General features: G+C 46.8%; 1 protein-coding gene across 4 annotated transcripts in view; it reads left to right on the top strand.

Annotated features, from left to right (window-relative positions):
- Nucleotides 1-19,660, top strand: part of LOC110974391 (rab-like protein 3) — a 78,323-nt gene that overhangs the window by 10,995 nt on the left and 47,668 nt on the right. Inside the window, exons 10-11 of one of the 4 annotated variants that reach the window (XR_015427848.1) lie at nt 11,958-12,280; nt 12,513-13,435. The exons of 2 other annotated variants lie outside the window; for them this stretch is intronic. The gene's annotated coding sequence lies outside the window, so the exon portion shown is untranslated. Of the gene's footprint in view, nt 1-11,957; nt 13,443-19,660 lie in introns of those variants that run through there. One more of the 4 variants, XM_087146695.1, reaches the window with a different exon arrangement.

Genomic DNA, 19,660 nt, shown 5'->3' with positions numbered 1-19,660 from the left:
CATTCCAAAGCAAGCCACGAGTGAGGTCTGGGTTAGGCCTGTTCAACGACTGAAGCTCCCGAATAGTACTTTAATCGAAGACTTTACACGCATACACTCATCACTTTCCCCTCCAAATCTAGCCATTCTGGACTGATGCATCGCCCGTCTCTCCGAACTCCAACCGGCCGAGAGCACAGCGCCGTCTCTCCACCAATCATTAACCCGCCCCGCTCTTGCCGCGTAACTCCCTCCGACACCTCGCGAGCCATCTCGACTGGACAATAGCGATGCGTGTGGGGGGGGGGGACTCCTTCCCAACATGCCAGTCCGCACGTGTGTTCACGCATGCAGACATTACAAAAGCCCAACGATAAATCATCCCCCCAACTGGCGCACATTATTTCCCGGTCAAGTTTCTGATCAAGATAAATGCGCGAGATAAGAACCATTCATATCATTCTAATGGATCTGTACGAGCGTTTGATAGTCCCAGTTAATTTTGCGTAAAATTAACATCAATATCCAGCGTTGTACATTGCCCAACGAAGTACCCGTTCTGTTTGCTTCCTGCGCGTGCGAAGTTATCAAGAAGATAGACTTCATTGTAGATACGGAAGAATTTCAACAATCGCAATACCTCTTTAATCCTAATGATGCCCCACTCAAGCGAGATTTCCCGCATTTTGCGCTCTAATTCGTCAGTTAGGGCTACATAAAATGTGGTTTTTCAGTTCAAGACACAATACCTTCAATGGTCGGCCAGGCATGCCCCCTTCTAAAAACTCAGCCACGTTCGGGCTGTCGAAAAAGTCAGTGCACTTCTGTGCTGTCTTTTCTTTCAAGTTAAAAATAGCTTTGGAATGTTTGACAGTATTAAAAGGGATAACTGAGTCGTACAGGAATAATAAGATGCTGATGTGGGGGGGGGTTACTTGTTGCTAACTAGAACCTATGGAAAGCGCTATTTGTCGGTCGTACTTCTGTTTAGTTTGCGTCAAAATGTACCGTACAAGAATGTACATGATGAATCCCGTTTTTTTTGTTTTAGAAGGAAGGTGTGGATTTCGATTGCTGCTCAGTACAGGAATCTTTGTTATTTTTCTTACCGTTTGGAATTTAGTAACTTATTTGACGGTGTTTCAATTTGGCCTCGTGAGGGCTTGATGCCTGAAACCTCGCAGGAATTTACGGCCCCTTTTCCCTCCTTCGTTAGGCCGAGAGTACCGACTGATATCTGTAAACCAGCCGACCATTGTCCGCTTGACATCGCCAATTGCAAAAATGGGCGCATATATCAGTTGATGTTTACGTCGTCTGTCATTGGCCGTCCAAAAAAAAAAATCCCCGCTGTGCTCGGCTGAAGGGACGAGTCATATTTTTTTCTGGCAAGCATTAAAATAAATACCGACTGATTTATGAAGTAATTAACTGCCGATGACTGATGGGGCTAAACACGGTTCACTTTGACGGGAAGGGAAAAAAACAATTCGTGGTGTCGTTTTCATTTTTTTTATTTTTTATTTTATTATTATTTTTTTTGGTAATGTTAACGAGTTGTGGTATGGAATTTGTAATTGTTATTTTTCTATCGCAAGTAATTTGAAATGAACAGAGCGTTTTTATGGCTTTTTCTTGCATAAAGACGTTGTGCAAGAAAAAACCTTTTCTAGAGAATGTCAATTCAAGGGACAGTAAGTATTTAATGTGTTGAAAACTTGGGCCAACAATACAAGAGACAATGCTGGAAGATATATTAACGATCTCTCGAGTTAAGTCTGTTTTCAACTGTAAAATCGTCGTCTGTCGAGAGTGCCCGCCCAAAGGGCGGCGTGCCCACTGACAATGGTTTATGTACACCGACAAAAGTTCGAAATCGGCAATATCGTGCACTTTAGCCACGCCATTGATTGAATTGGGCGCGAGAGATTGCGACGCTAGTGCTCACAATGGAGCGCTCCTCCACACATCCGGGAAGAGCTCCACTCGATAAAACTGTGGACCGGACCGGTTTAGTTTTGGGGGCGCATGCTTGATAACCCCAAATCGGAGTGGGACACGAACTAGGCCACAGTCCCCTGTCGATCAATGAAGTCATGTCTGTCTGTCGGAGCAGCGTTGTTTACTCACGTTACTCATCGTCTAAAACGGCCAGGTAAAACATCGAAATAGTCTGTCGAAGACCAGACTAGTTCCCTCCCCCCCGTCATCATGTATATTCTGGAAATGGAGAAAAGGGCGCATTCGGTGGGCAATTTACCAACCTTCGTCACTCTTGGCGAAACGGTCGTATAGCGCCACCTGCGGTCATTCTGTTGCCGTGTCTTTTCTTGATCCTTGGATGTATTGTTGACCTTCAAAAAAGTACAGAGTCGTCGAGTTCGAAGAGTTCAAATTTGGAACGAAAGATCGAGTTCAGTGCCGCCATTCCCATCTCGGTAAAACATGTCAGATCAAAAGAACAGCTAAATGTCCCCTTTCTGTATGGCAAACGCTATTTATGCTGAATCGCCCTTTAAAAAAAAAGCACAATTGTGCCAGAAATGGGTTAACTGAAATGGGTCATGTTTTAAAAAAGTGTCCATTTCTGAATCAACAGTGCATCACAAGAGTACATGTCAAGTCTGCTCGGCAAGTTCAGCTGATTTTCGCTGCTCGGCAATACACGAAAGTGCAACCGCGTGGTTTTGGGACACTCAAAAAATGACGGACAAAGCGCCACTCGAGTCGACCATAATATCTCCCTCGAAACAAAAACTCCGGCGTATGTGTGTATATTTTCGTGCGTGATGGATGGTTTATTTCTATGGGTTTATAGAGGTTATCGATCAGATAGGAAAACTTGAAGTGTTTACTCGGTAAAGAACGTGACCCCCGCCTGGTCCCGTTTCTGTCTCTTCCCGCCCGGCCGCACCATCCGGGTGAGATCGAGTCTCCAGCCCCCACCAGCCCTTGAGAATATCCCCTCGCTGTAATTAAGGTCTGGCTGTCCAGCGGTCATGGCAGATTTCAACTCGTGTAAACTGCATGGTGGTAGTGGTAGTTTTTTTGGATTTTCTCCCACTCCTAAACTTGTCCAGCTGTCCGTCGTAATTATCACACCACGTGCAGCGTACAATAACCAACAAATCTTGAAAAAAGCGGCCAGGGTGTACTGATTCGCTCGCTCTCTGTACCCGTCTGCGCCGGCGCAGTTGTTTTTGTACATGTACATGAATGATGTACCGTCCGCGTCCAAACGACAGAACCCATGACACACACTCGCTGACGCATTTATGATCGTTATTTAATGGCTTAATATCGCATCGGCCATAAATTATACGGGCGTGCGTTGGAGGGGCTGGCTCTGAATGACACCTCTGATTTTCAAACAGCTCGCCTTCCTCCGTTGGCGAGAGGTAATGAATATTCCTGCCGTGAAGAATGCAGAAATGAATTGGAAATTGCCGCTGCGTTATTCTCCATGTTTTTGTTGTTTTGTTTTGTTTGTTTTGTTCTCCCTTTTGTTTGTGATGCTAATTTTAGTAATCGTCGTGCAACCAGGGAGGTTAACTTTCTGGAAGGAATGCACGGAAATTATTTCTGTGTTTGTTTGTTCCCAAATGGGGGGGGGAGTTGATCCCTTTGCTACGCGCGTGGAATGCACTTAGAATTGATCTCTCTCACAAGTCGGCCATATTGGGTTGAAAGCGAGGGTAACCTCATCATTTTGGAAACCTGAGAATAAAATGAAAGTGATGACATAAGATTTCATTACAGAATGATTGTATTTACGACGATGAATAATTTAAAAGTTGTGATTTGTTAACTCTAAAAGTTTGAAGCAACATGAAAAAAAATGAAGCCAGGAATGAAGCCCCAACTAGTCTGGCACCACCCCTATTTGACACATTACATTGAATGAGATAGATTCGAAAAACGTGATCAAAAAAGGCTTCCTAGTCAATAATAATGTTTATTGTGTGAATTTTGCCATAATATAGGCAGCAGTATATTGGGTTCTTTTAAAATGGAATGACGCCCTCTATCGTTAAGACAGCCACCAGTGGATTTGAGGTACATGCGCAAATAACAACTGCTGTTGTGAGCGTTTGCGGTTTGTGTTTGGCGACACTAAAAACAACATCGGACGCTGTAGCTCTTTCATACAACCAAGAAATAAACTCAAAGTACCCACAATAGCTATAGGTTGCCATGCGTACGCTCCAATCCTGCCACAGTGCCAGCACGAGTGAGAGCTCACCGCGTGGACTTGAAGATATCGCGTTCACGCAGAGGATGTCATGAGAGTGGCTGTTTGATTGGTTCTGATGAGGTGCACCGGGCCTGTCAGGGCCAATCGCAACCGACCTGCTCATAAATCATGTGAGATAAGTCATAATCTAAACACAAAGCCGTGCTAAGAGTGCATACATAAAATGTCTACATCACACGATAATGGCGAGCTGTGAAACTTAGAGCAGCAGTGTGGTACCACACTTTTGACCGATCATTTCACTATTATGAAACACAGACAGATTTTAAAAACCGGGTTGCCTTTTTTGCTCTGGCGCGGTTTTTTTTTAAATAAAAGAAGAAAAAAAGAAACTGTTTTCCCGACCAGTAAGTGATGACCATTGTGTTGTAAGCAAACTTGAGAGGTGATTCTGATACACTGAGTCGTCGGTGACTTCGGATTCCCTACTTTCTTAGAAGAAAAAAACACGTGCAGTTCTTTTTCTGAAATGTAACTGTGGCTAGCTGGTTTAATACATACTCTCACCATGGAGGAAGGAGTGCTCTCACCAAGCCGATTCTCAGACAGTGTCAATATTGTGACGTTAGTTTCAAAAATCGCTGTGTCTAGTCGGCGAGCCCCCGAATTCCCAGTGCTCTCCAAAGGTGACGGAGATTGCCCACAAAATCCTAGCCGACCCAAGCTGGAATATTGTGCTAGTGTCTGGGATCCGTATCATCAAGATCACAAAAACACGGGGTAGAAGCAGTCCAGCGAAGGGTGGCAAGATTTGTATGCAAAGATTTTCGACCAGAAAAGGTGTTTAATGACTGAAAACCTGGGACGGAAATCTGTGGATGAGCGTAGAGCCATCAGTAGGCTCACTTTACTGTATAAATCCCCCCACCATAAAGTACCAGTGGACACGGATAATTATCGGGTTAGATCCGAAAGAGAGGGGATTGCAGCACGGACAACATCTTCTGTTTCCAGTTCCCATCAATCAGCACAAAAAGACTGTGACAAATTCTCCTTCATGCCCAGGACCCTTGTGGAGTGCGGAACCATTTGTCGGCTGCAATAAGGGATGCTACAAATATTGATACCTTCGGGACAAAACTTCCCAGCCTTACATTATCACAAATAAGAGGCACCCACCACATTTATTAGAGTCAGCTAGCCACCACGCACCTGCAACTTAAAATACCCCGTAGTCGAGGTCGTTGCAGTGCACGGAAGAAGGAGAGCGATCCATTTTCACGCCAACTCCGCAAACAATACCTTTAAAGCTTTAGCTCCCCGTTTCCCCCTGCATTACCACCACCACGCGCCGACAATGATATAATGGGCCCGCCACTTCATTTTGCCCCGTCTCCCTCCGGTTTGACACGCCGGGAAAGATTAATGTGGTGCAGGGGACAATCGGGGGAGTCGTCTCACCCTCATCGATTTGAGGACGGCGAGGACAGCCGCTGTTGTCTGCCAGACACTGTCAGTTCTCGCCAGCTCGTTAACCAGCCACGAAGCTCATGTGTACATGTTCATGTATGTACATGTGCATGTATACACATGTACGTTGTTCCTCAGTGGCTTGTCAAGCATGCCGCCTGTGGTGTTCATTGGGCACCTTTCACTGGGCTGCGGAGACGGAATCGCACTAAGCACTGTCAACATCTTGCTTAGCAAATTGGCGATGTGTATCTCTACTTACTTGGTGTCCAGCGAACTTTTTTTTGCGAAGCACTGTGTATGCACAAGGAATGCAACAGTCGTGTGTGCGTGTATTGGAACAAGCAAGCCGATACAGCAACAATTTTTTCCAGGAGGTACTCACCAGAAGAGATCAGTGAGCCTTGTTTTCGGCAAAAAAATATCTGCCGAACGGACCATTTCGATTCATTTATAGCCCATTTGATCCGCAGCACAAAATGTGCGCGCTGCACCTAAGTTGCTGCACAGGTTGGACAGTTGCCATGCCCAAAAGTCGGCAATTCTACATGTACCTAACTCTCGGAATTTGCATTCCAAGAGAGGAGACCCTTATGGCATTCCTGAGCCAGTTTGCCTTCGACTGCACTATCGAACTTTTGGCCGCTGAAAATGCGGGGGGGAGAAGCCTTACAATACCAGTGCCCAGCGACGGTGAATCGTCGCGATTGTGCCCTACATTAAGTGCTATGAGAGCACATTTTGATAAACCTTACCAAGAGGACTGGTTGTACGTTGGTAAATCACCCTATACTGTGTATATATTTTCGTTATGTGTTCGTAGCAATCATGTGGCTTGAAGGTTAATTGTACATGTACATACGGTGTGCCTGATAGGAGCATTCCATAAGACCGACCTTTCCCTGGTATCCCATGTCTTAGATTTGTAGACAGATAGCAAGGTTTGTGTGAGCTAGGGAAACATTACCTAAACTCTGTACGTATTGAGTGGCTATGGTCCAGCGCCCCAACCGGTCTTGCACAGATCGTTTGTAAAGTGTGACGTCATTGGAACAACACCATCAAGGAAATGAATTGCATTTCTGCCTGTTCTTCACTGTGATCAATTACTCTCTCGCAAGTGGTGTATGGAATGATCTTACGATGTGTTTTACTTCTTGTCTTGGTGAGTGCAGTAATTCCGCTAAAAAAAACCCAACATGATTGCCTTCCCACTATCGCGTTGTCCAACCTTTCCCTTGAAGAGCGGCGTATTGTTCTATTGCTCATTTTCATCAATATCCGGCCTTGTCATCCCCACGTAACCAAGACGACTGAACATTTTCTTCTTCTTCGTGCCGGAGGGAGGAAACAAATGACACCAAGGAGAACATTGTTTTGGAATCGATAACGCGCAGCTGCTGTCCCCGACACGAGAGAACGCTTGCGGCACCTGAATCATTGATGGCCGGGAACTTCATTATGAATAGCCGAATACATGACAACTGCTTGCTGTAGGATATTGGGGCTGGTAAATGGATCTCGAGGCGGCCAACTAAAATGTGACGTTTCATATTACATGTATGAACCTTGTCTCCTAATATGGCAGATGCCCAAGACTAGTATCCTGTCCTAGTGTCAGTCGAATCTCGTGTGTGCTGGTGCGGTCGTCTCTTTAACAAAGTAAAAAATCTATCTCGCCTCTTCCAATATCTTGTATCTCTGGCATAAAAATAATCCGTCGCTTGGGGGCTCTTTTGCACATTATTTCTGATTATTATTTATGAGACGCATTGTTTCCGGAAACCGGTGTTGGGACGGAGGTCAGGCGGGCTCGCGCATTGCATTATGGTTAATTTAAGAGTGCAGGGGATATTTTCTTTGTGCACACCATCATCGTGGCCGTTCTGCCCTCGCATCAGAGCTGCTTAAATAACAACGAAGAAAAGGAGAAAGGTTCGCTGCAGAAAAGGGGGAAATTGGGACTCTCTTACCCATCTAATGATGCCTACATGTTCGGCCTCGAGTGTTCTGTTTTTTGGCTCGGTTCCAGTCGATTTGTCAAACTGGGCGTGGGCACGTAAAAAGTGCGCGTTTTGCGTAAAGGAAGCCAGCAGGGGAAATTTCTGCATCGGTCAGCTTGCGCAAGGACCCCATTTTCCCGCCCGACAATTATTTTACCTTGAGTGATGTGCTTTTAGGGGCGAGATGCTTGAAATTTGACCTCTGTTATCCAACGAGGTAGGGGACACAACTATCGGTGGCACACGAAGGTGCCTGAACACAGGCCATTCATCATTTTGCGTAGAAAAAAAGAATATGGTTTTCTGGTTCGGGAGTTCACGTTCAGGTACCGGCGTGCGTGCGAAAGAACGACTAACCGTGAGTTTTGCTGGTCCCCAGCCACAGCGAAATCCATGTGGGTGGGCCAATTAATGTTAATGCCGTTTACCCTGTTCCCCAAGACTGGTAATGACACGTTTGGTAGCTTTACTCTTTCTTCTTTCCTTTCTTTGTTATTAGAATGTTAGAGTATGAAATTAGATGGTTTTTCTTTACGACTTTCATGTTTGTATCGTCCGTAGCACCTTCTGTCTGCCTCCACTAGAAGTACCCCTTCAACGGTTGAACAGGCGATCAGCAGTACTCAATCGATCGCCGTCTTGCATTACCTGGTATATCGTGCAATAAATTAGTGATAAAACGCCTTCGATAACCAGCGAAACGTATTGAGTACCGCAAGCGGAGTCACGGTTTCTTTGAGAAGTGCGCCCTCCGTTGGTCAAACTCGAGGCCCATAGTGTGATCTTGAAAACTTCTTCCCAAACGTAGGCCTACTTTCTCATCTTCGGGGATGGCAGCCAAGCTTTTAATACAGGCGATTCACAATAGTGCGCCACCAAGAGGTTGGAACGCATTGGCTAATCATAACAACAGAAAATTTGCGAGCCTTTTCAAACGCACATTTGGGCGACAAATTTCGCGCACTGTGATTGGCCAACGCGTTGCAAACTCTTGGTGGCGCACTATTATGAAACGGCCATATTGGTTTACTCTCATACCGCTGAAAGGTTTATAACAAAGTTTCATACCGATTTCGGAACGATGATGCAATTAATTATTATATTAAGACCTTATGAGCCCTGGATGTTTGGTTCAAAGGCTTAAAACCACGAGAGGGCGTCCCAGAAGCCAAAGGGGTCAATGGTTTCTCCTATTATTTTCTTTCTCGGAGGTTGCATAGTCGTTGGGATTGACAGACCTGTCAAGGGCCCAGCAGCTTGCACCGCCGATTGAGGACTAACACCCGGCGACGACTCCGGCTGCGATTCCCGTAATGACCGATTTAAAAACTAATCACCGAGTATCCCCAGACCCATCGGCCCGCCGGCCAAGAGGCAGCAACCCGACCCCCGGTCCGATTAGGCCGGCGGGCCGGGCCAGCCTCGCCCCGCTGACCAACGAGAAAGGACGTCTGTCGCGATAAGGTGGATGACATGACGGGTTCGGAATGCAGAGAGATACTAGGGAACAGCTAGCATTACCGGCTGCAATCAAACCTGCCAGATAACCCCGTACATACGCAATGCTGCGTGTGACACACAGAGCGAAAGTGCCGTTGTGGACCTCAATCTGATACCTGCATTCCCGCCATTTTTGCCCGTCGAGTTCTACTTGAAATTCCCAGAGACATCAAACACGTCTGTTTTCCACGCCCCGTGCTTCCATATTCCCTGAACTGTTTTGAATCCCCGCGTTGCTGCCGAGTTGTCTGGGTGGATGGGCGAAAGATGTCAACTTTTCTTCAGGAGAATTACAGCAAATGGTTACCATAAGTCTTTTATCGGGAGGTCTCAACATTTTTCTCCTCCACTCAAGTGAAGTGGACTAACCATCTATTTTCTTGACACGAACTTGGCCGGTGAAACTTCTTTCAAGCGTTGTTTGGCCAACAGATTTCCCCCTCCTATTCATTTACACGTGTCGGTCCTCTGATCTCAGTTCTCCAGGGAAATGGCGCGCGGGTTATTTACCTCTGGCAAGCCTCGGGTTCGTGTGTTTGCTCTTCGCACATTTTCTCACACGCGGCCCCCCCCCCCACTTTGACCGTTATTGTGCCTCCCATTTTGTTGGATCACGTGTGGTTGGCGATATTTATAGACACGTTACATTGAGTTGTTTTCATTGTGAATGTCACCTTCGTGGTGCAATTCTGTTCCTAAACTGACAACATTCCTCACTGATGCCTCACAGTCCAGCAGTGGTTTATGTCACCTCGATCTCCTGAAATCCCCTTGAAGTTGAACTTGATAGTGTCGATGGCCGAAGCAGCACATCGAAAAAGTGCAGCTTTAAATGCAACACGCTCAGATGTCATACAGCGCGCAGGAGCAGCCGTGGAAATCGAAAACCCCTGCCTCCTTCCCATAATTCCTTGCTCAAAAAACATCATTATGCAGACGACATAATTTGGCCAGCGGGAAACTCAGCTCACACACACACACACATAAAAAAATGTCTCCTCGACGATGCCGGCCATCGTGCACTGTGTATGTACAGTGCGGTGTGTTATTTCTGGGCCAGCGTCTCCGGTTAAAGACCGGCTCTATCCCGGCAGGCCTAAGTAAACACGCGGGAGCTTGGTGCGGAGTGCCGGGCCCAACTGGTCTTATTCATCGGAGGGATTTGCTTCTCCCCGCCCGCCCCGGGTGTTGACGGGGCTGGCTGTCGCTGGTCCTGCAGTTGAAAAGATGTGAATTTGTTCCGAGAACAAAGAAGGGGTAATTATGGGGCTTGCCGATTTTCACAGCTCCGGTAAAAGCACGCTTTGAAAGGTGAATACGTGTGTGGTATTCTGGGGTAAGCAGCCGTTATTTGATTGACCACGGAAATTCAACATTTTCAAACTCCCATCTTTGTAAATGCATGTTCTTACCAACTGATTTCAAATAAACAGAACTCGCTATTAAAACTGCGAGAGACGAAAAGAATTTCGACGGTGATACGTTTTTCATGTATGGACAAAAGTCTTTTTCTTTGCAAGCAACTTTGCAAGCAACAACTGTCAGCAGTGCGCATACTCACTGACCTCGGTGTGACCTCGGCATGCATCCCACAAAGTTTGGTCAGTAAATCACTCATTACTTGCCTATGAAGCGCTCCTTACATGCCTTGTTTATGCCCATTTGAACGGATCCAGTTACATTTTTGTGTGCCCCAGCAGTCTTAACGAAAGACCCCTGCTTGAGCAGGATGCACTTTTTAAGTGGTGTCCGGTCATCACAGGGTGAAAAAAAAAAAGAACCGACTCGGTGCATGGCGGGTACCAAGCAATCTGGCAAAGGTCAACTCGTTCCACTTATGGCACTCTCCATGAACATTTCACCAAAGCTATTGCACTGTCTCGAATTCCTCTGACAACTATAAAAAAAAGTTGGTCTTCGGTTTTATACCAGCGACTGCCAAGCTTTACTCTGACAGACCGGCGACCGTTGGCTTGTCAGGAAACGTCAATCATAATCGCTCTGTATTGACGCTCGACAGTGCGCACCCCCGTTATTACTCGTGGCGTCGGTGCCAACATTTGATATTAAAAACTGTGTCGTTGATTATGAGGAGCAAACCGTTTGCAGGAAGCCTTCTTGTCTGACATGAAATATTACACCAAGAATTCAAGATGCCATAAATCTTTCCCTTCGCAGTATGGTTTTCCGTTCACAACAGTAGCCTCACCAATAACATGTGGTATCGTTTACCTCCGGCGAAATTTTTCATCTCTCGTTTCGTTTCATTAGAAGATCCTCACTCTCTCTCTCTCTTTCTCTCTTGAATTTCTCGATTCTAAAACTTTCCCGAGACGAGAGTCTCGACCTGCCGCAAAATCAGTCTGGGGATATTCGATACCCTTGACGGGCGCCCGCGCTGCTTAAAAAAACCCAATCCTGCCCCATAAGGAGGAGGCTAAACCTGACCCAGGGAACATGATGGCTTAAATCCTCCTCTTCAAAAGAAGTTTCCACAGCCTGTCTTGCGAGAGTTGTTTTCGGTCATGCTCACCAAAACATCGACCGCCAGGGAACAGAATCCACAGCTACCGGGACAGGGCGTGCTGAACGCTGCGAGAGAGACAGAGTTGCACCGTTGCCCGCAATCACCCTAAGGGCGGCCATTTTGAAAGATCGGTTTTCCTTTTGGAAAACGTGCTATTTACGAAACATGAGCCGAATCCTCCGTGGCTGCTCAGCGCTATCCAGATTGTTTTGGTTTCTTTTTTTTACCTCTCTCTTCTCTGGCTATTTGAAAGTCTCTCTTTCTCTTGCTGATTTCTTGACAGGGCCCGGAGGGTTCTGTGAAACTCTCCCTTCTGCAGCCTGTTTCGATGGTACTTTTTTCCAAGGGTCGATGACTCGTCGCATATGGTCGCGCACACTCGAAAGGGAGAGCGCCCGAGTTCCAAGGTGGCGCGCAAGGGTCGGTTAGCACCCTTCAACTCAGCCGGTTGACTATCCCACGGCCCCCTCGACTCGAGAACATCTCACTGGCGTCGAGATTCTTACAACTTTGAAAAGCCAGCCTGCCATCAGAGAGAGAGAGAAAAAAACACGATTGAAACATCACTTCGGTGGCTCGCCTTACGACATTCGAGACGTGTTAAAGGTATACCGTACAACCGGGTAGCCTTCGTTCATGGTAACAGATAACGTATGGGGAAAATCGCCATGTGTCGCTTGGTCAGGTTGAATATGAAAACAAATCTTCTCACTGGAATCGCCTATTTAGCTTTCCACAATTGTTTTTTCTTAGAAAGTGGCAATGTAATGCAAGATGATTGATCATACAGGGTTTTTGATGCGATTTCTAAAAGTTTTGTATCCAATTTTTTTTTCAGTTGTTAATTTGCAATGCAAAGATTTTCCTCATCGGGAGAGGGACTGGCAATTGACCTTTGGGTCTTGACGTTGTCACGGAATTCCACGGATCCACGTCCACCGACGCCCTCTTACGGTCATTTTATTTCAAAAGGTGGGAACAGGGACACATCCACAAAATAGAACACGCTTCTTTCGCTTTCATCATCACAGTCTGTTCGCTGCCTCGAATCGAAATGAAACACTTGGAAATCAACCCGTTCCGGGAGCCAGTCGACTGTGTCTCGCGCGTACCATACCAAGCAAGCGGCAATATCACGTACACCTTGGCCTCCCCGCAAGTCACAGACGAGACGAGAAAGCGAATATCGGGCGCAGATTGACCATAAAAAAAGCTGTGAGCGGCAAACGAACCGTTCCCATGCACCAAAGCAAGGGAGATATTTACAACTGCGCTACAGCCACGACTATCATGTTATAATCCTGATAAGTTGACGCGGTAATAAATGTCTCATTGGGCCAACTTAACTTAAATTCTGCGACATGATGATTTTTTTCCCCGACCGAGGGGGCCCCGCTCTCCCCCAATGGAGGCAAAGTTCAAGTGTGGACCGTAAAACATGACGGCTGTCGGGGCCTCGTTCGATCAATCATCGGCCGTGGGGAAGTGGATTTCCTCGGTGCATAATGATCGGCGTTGTACTGGTGCCATCTCAAAGCTCTTTCTATCGAAGACATGATTTTTTTTTCTCCCTCGTTTTTCAAACAGAAGCCTATCCTGGGGGCCATTTTGGGTTTTTTGGTTAGTTAGTTTGTTTTTTCGTGTTTAAAAAACAACCTCAGCACAGAAAAATTCTCCGTTACAAAAGTTATTTTATGCCAGCTAAAATACAGTTGATTATAAAGTAATAAAAAGAATATTGCTTCTCGACAGTCTTTGCCAAGTTTGTTCTGGCTATTTTGTTATTTGATTAGCTTTCAGTGAAGTCACGAGAACTTTCATCCTGTGCAATGCGGCCAGCCATCTGCCTGGTATACGGCCAGCGATGCTGTCCATTGCACATCAGTCGAAAGACAGAATGTACGCTCTCTTGGGAAATGGTTTTATAGCCAGTTTTGGGAGGAGACTAGTTCACACGCCTCATGGAAGCTTCCCGTGTTGAAATGCAAGACTTCACTTCCGACAGAGCGGTGATTGTAGCCTCTGTTCAAGTCTGATATACCCAGCGTGCTGTGTTCAATACAAAACCAAAACCAATTCGCGCACACGACCATATACCGGCCCATTTGAAACTGATGGCTTGTATGTAAAACGCGCACGCACCTCTGAACAGTTTGTGCTTGACGGCTGTGTTCAGTGGGCGTGCAAGTGCCACCCACTTTGGCCTTCTCCTGCCCTCTTTGACGATGACCATCCCTGATAGGCATTGTTGGCGACAGCCCAACCGAACTGTATAAATTTCTTATCAGTAAGAAAGGGGTTTAGACGCCGGTGCATCATGAACAGGTTTCCCCCGCTGCCCTCCTGCGCTCCCCGGGTCTGCTAATATCATCCCCGTTAAACCGAGCTCGAAGTGGCAGGTTCCTCTTGTCCGCTCTTTGCCCCTGGAGTGGGGTTTCTCATTGTTCTGTTTTCGTTCCTCTCAGTCCCGCTCCAGTGTGGCTACAAAACAGGGAAGTCCTTTAAGCTGAATGGCGAGTGATCATCACCGCTCACGCATGAGTAGCTGAGCCGTAAGATGATCTTTCTTGGGTTTTTTTTTCCTGCGTCGGTCCTCCACCGACGAAAACTTGTATGGAACGCCTGCAAGGACAACGGTGGTCGAGCACACGGCCCTGAACTTCCTGTCGAAAGCATGCACAGTGTCCTAGCTTAGCTGCCAACGTATCAAAGCCGAGTGATACCTCTTGCAGAATTTCACCAATTACAAAGAGACAGCGGTAAACAGAACCGTTACCAATATTTTGTGACAAGCCTTGTCCTTGCTGCCTAACATTCGCTGAAACAGAAGCCCGAATTTCGGTAAGTTTTGGCGCTCCATACATGCCGCCGTCTACACTAAAAGGAGGCGTGTACCCCTCCTCCTCATTAGTGTAAGCTTATCTGCGGTTTATACGGCGTGTTTCACAGCAGACTGGAGCCTAAACATTCCCCGTGTTGTTTGGACTACCTCGGGGAGGAGAGACCACACCGCCAATTTTCTTTTTTTACGTAAGAGGCTACATACCCCGGCAAGATTGGGTTTCGGGCCCGTTCGAGCGGAAGATGAAAGGAGCTTGTTTTCTGTGGCGGGGCGTCTACCAAGTAGTCCTTGGTGTGTTCATGGAGCAGCGCTTTGCTGTCGGATGGTTACTGCACCGTCTTGGGGATGCAACTTGTCAAGGATGACTCTGGTTTTCTGCCTTGTCTAAGATAACCTCCCGTACAAGTCGTCGTGATGTCAGTGTGTGTATTCGGCTGCATTGCAACAGAAAAATTTCGGTCTGTAATTCAAAGCAAAGGGTATTCATTTTCTGTGCAGAGAGATACCTACATGTACATGTACGTAGCGCTATTCACGTACGTTTTACAATGTTTACCTTCTGGGTACTATACGATTGTGACAGTCCAGTTTTGGTGGGGAAACAAATACGAAAGCAGACTAGGAATAAGCGACATCAGTGGCTGTTGCAGCCCCCATTTCTTGAGGTTTTTTAACGGCATTGAGACTTTGTTTAATTCCTCCTTAGTTTGAATAAACCGTGATAAAAGTTTAAAACACACCGGACGAAAGCGGAAACAAAGGCCGGGCGTTTCAGTCAGTTTGCAATTCGTGTTTAGAACGAGTTTGGCAAGGCCACGCAAGAAGCCCGTTACATGGCTTCCCTTTGGGCTGTCATGACGTATGAGAGACTACGGAAGCTGTTGATAACCCAAGGAACATTGGATTACCAAGATGGCGTAGGAGTAGATTGACAGGAAGCAAGACCCTGGCATCGCTATGCATAAGCCATTGAATTCAGCTTATATAAGCCACTTTCCGGTTATATTTTGTTCCTTAGATTTATATTTTTTTGGAATCCAATTACTGTCATGTTCCCTATCAGTTAATAATTTCGTAAAAATTACTTATCGGATTATATTTGTCTTGTAACTGTGACCGATGGTTTGGACAAGAAGTTCTAATGACATATTTTGCAGCATTTCACACGGAACAAAATACGTACATTATTAACCTGGTGTTCTCGAGACCCGACCTGCACGCGCAACACCTAGGCACTGTCACTGTTGCACTGGTGAGGCTTCACCACTAAGGAACGCATGGGCATTGTGTGAGTACGTCTGGGTACCACGCAGTAAACATGACATTGGCGATACTACGTGCAGTTCATAATTGCACTGAAATTAGCTGGTGCTTTAATGACTGTACGCATTATGTACTTGCAAAGGTAGTGGTACCAGATATAACTGTACATAGTGTGGATGCTCGGTACCTTTTATGTATATTCAAGTTCATATTGGGAAGTAATATTCGTCGGAGTGCATCGCGTCAACCTGCAGAAAAGGGGATGATGTACCATAGACGGCATTTCCATGACTGCAAATGTTGACATGAATGTTGCTGATGTTGTACCGAGCGCCCGTTTTTGCTGCATATTGTGGAAATAACACGACTGGGCTATGGCGATGTTAGCTGGTGCCCTGAATTTATAAACCACCATCCTGTACCGACTAGCTTAGTTTCTGCGCCAAACGGCATGAAGCTGGTATATCACACCCTTGTTGGACACCAGCGATGCTGACTCCCTCTCCCCCCTCCTTTCATTTTCCTGGCGACCTCCTTTCACGCCCGACCGGTAATTGATTACATGGCTGGTGTTCGTTTCAGCAGGCTTGGCCAACATCAAGGAAACATGGCCAAATCGATGGGAAACGGAGCCCACGGCTACACGACGACACACCGATCTGTTGGCATCTCGCTTTAAAGTCACCCAACTCGTTCTCTCTCTTGGCAGCATACCGGTACCGGCCGGTTCGCCGCCAACTCGACGCGACGCTGTGTATGTTTCAGAACCCAATTTCGCGTACCCTCTTTAAAAACAGACCTTGGGATTTGGAAAGACGAGGAGGTATTTTTGATTCGCGGAGACAGTTGAAAGATTTTATGCTGGCATTGGCAATCGTGACGGCTTTGCTTCAGCAGTCTGGGTGCTGTAAATTAAAGAAGCCAGCCGTGGCAAGTAACCGTTATGCCAATATGTGTACCCTCATTTGGGATCAACTAGTTTGGTGAATTTCTTTTCGCAATGGCATAAGTCCCCAACACCATAGCTTCCGTGTGCAATAATAATGGCTACCAGTCCCGGCTTAAAAAACGAATCTCCCTGAGCAAACCCTGCGCCCCTAGCAAGGAGTCAGTCCACTTATACGAATGACCTGTTCTTCACCCCCGAAAGTTCTGAGCTGTAGGGTGCAGAGGGGAAAACGGGCGCCAAACAGTGAAAAGTCGTCATGCTTGTCAGATGGATGTGCGTTGCGCTCTCTTCAGATGGTGCGCAAAGGGGGATAGAAACCGTAACCACGATCCCAAAGTAGATCGCCCCTGTACTGCACGCGCCCACGAGACATGTTGGCGTTTAGACCCACTCGTGGGGATAAAAAGAAGTGATCCGTCTTGAAGGAGGCAGAAGTTCGGTGTCAGCCTCGGAGGAGAGCTGAGGCTGCTGCCAACCTTTAACGAGAAGTCATGCGTCTTGTGAGTCATCTCTTTCTCTCTAGATCAGGCGATTCCGCCCTCGGACGCCAAACTCTGGCCAGGAAAAATAACATTTCACCCCGTCCTGCGCCCGAGCGTCAACTCCTCACCCGCGCCTTATCGGTTCCGTATAATTACGAAATCCTTTGCGATTCGCCCGTTCACTCGGACTGTTTTATTTTCTTTATACATTAACCCGCCTCTTCTATTATTCAAGTCACAGTCCTGCATTTATTTGTCCAAGTCTTGGGCAAATACAATAACCGAGTCTCGGAATCACTTTTTATCATTCGGGATATCGTTGGAGCTGTAGACGCGGCGCCAGGCAGTCAAGGGCCGCGTGTTTGCTTACGACTGCCCCAATCCATCTCGCTGGAAAATGTGCCGAGAATTTGCGAAATTAATGAATAAATAAATGAATGCAACCCACCCTCCCTTGCTAGCTCGACGGCGAAAACAAAAAAAAACATCCTGGTGAGATTATAAATGGCGCAGGGGATTTGAATATTTTTTCTCATTTTCCGAGGACAATTTGGGGCGGTTTTGTTAATTGACTGTTTAATGGGAGAGATCTGTAGGTGGGCATCGGCGGCCACGTCTGTGATGCAGGGGCGCGTGGCCAACCGGAAGCAGCACTTTGGGACTTGACGCGAAAAGGGCTAATTTTCACCCGCCAAGATGTCTGCGGCAGGAGTGTTGCGGCGCGCGTAAAAACGTTGATGAGGCTTTCACAAGGCCGGGAAAATACATTTCTGACGCCGAGGGGTTATCGGTACTGTGTGACATGAGTTTTTTTTATCGGATCTCCCTCCCCTCGCCACACAACTGAACCCAAAAGCCGGCTGCTGAACGTAGACGAACAGCATACATTTTCCGTATTTAAAGACACGCGAGGTAAACCGCGATTGTTCCGCTTGAAAGCGCCCCAAACCAGTCCCATCTTCTGCGGGAAAAAGGTAGCTGCTCTTCGTCCTAAAATGCCTTTGCATGTGGCACGCTTCACCTTTCGTCGGAATAATGGAATTTACGACCCCGTTGGAAACGGATGTTGCCGTCCCACTTGCATTGAAATCTGAGACATATGAGCAGTGCCAACATTTTCAGACAGGGAACAAACGCGAATGTTACCGTTGATAAGACGACACCATTAACAATCCCTGCCTAGTGGCGGTGAGTAATAACGGACACTCGTGTCGAGAAAATGTGACGCCTTTACCGCGCTCCTGATTACCCCTGCTCACCATGCCATGGAACTCTGTGTACATGCTTCATAGGTCACTCATATATATATATATATATATATATATATAAATCTGTTTACTCGTTAAAGAGTAAGCAATTGTGACAAAGTGGTTTGCTCAAGGACACAAGAATTTTAATAAGTATATTGAAGTTCCAGCGTTACAGACTTTAGGAGCACCGAACTCGAGGGGAAATGTAGGCAATTTCGGGATAAAAAGCGAAGCTGTTCCAATCTTTCCTTTCCAAACTTGAAATTCGAAAGCAGTGCACATGATATGTGCGCCTGTACTCCCCGGTGATGGACCACGCAGCGGGTATACCAATCCATAGCGCCCAGTCAATGCAACTGTGTGTCGGTATCCCCCCCCGGTCCATTCTTCTTTCCTCGTCCTCTCCTTTTCTCCTCTCCTCGTCCTCTAATCTCTGAGGAAATTACCAATTGATTATACGTGTACATCTTCTCAACGGGGCGCCTCTATTGATGACAAGACCAGGCGGCTGTTTCGTGGACACTGTTTCTCGCCAACACATTGTGACAGTGGAAATGATCTTGGATGAATTTGTTCAGGCGCTGCTCGTTTGAAAGGAGTGTGACGATTTGAACAATTGTGTCACGTTTTAAAATGTGGGTGAGCGTTATTTTGTCGAGTATTCTCCGTTCGTACCATTATGCATACAATTTCAAAGCGAGGGGAGAATTTCAAAACATGTATGTCAGTCACAGGTCACAGGTTGATCCCAGATAGACTAGATCTACACCCGGGTATAAGCGCACTATATAAGTGCCGTTCCAATCCCATGTGGTCGAATTGACAATTGCGGTCAAACAAATCTCCCTGTTAACGGCCGTCGGAAACAAATCAAAGGATCGTCTCAAAGTCTGGGGAGGTGTAGCAGTTTTCACTCCATCAAGCACAGCCTGCCAGGTCACTTCACGGCTGGCCAAACTGGGCAATTATTTTAAGGCCCTCTCCCCTCGTCCCTCTTCGCACAAAAGAGCCCCCTTTTTTTCATTTCCATTTACCCCTCCCCCCCTTCTCCCAAGTATAAAGGGCCGGCTATTTCCGTGTCATCCCTCTTCTTACCTTGTCTCGTCTCCTCAGCCACGCCGTCTTTTGTTGCTCAAATCCCCCGTGTGCCAACTCCGCGGTGTCGCTGCCCTCTTGTGCCCCCCTATTCACCTAGTCGAC

Source organism: Acanthaster planci, linkage group LG15, assembly GCF_054643075.1.
Source record: "Acanthaster planci isolate LZ-2023a linkage group LG15, COTS_SCS, whole genome shotgun sequence".
Classification (NCBI taxonomy): domain Eukaryota; kingdom Metazoa; phylum Echinodermata; class Asteroidea; order Valvatida; family Acanthasteridae; genus Acanthaster; species Acanthaster planci.
Note: the sequence above shows the minus strand (reverse complement) of the source record. Positions and strands in the feature narration are given on the sequence as shown.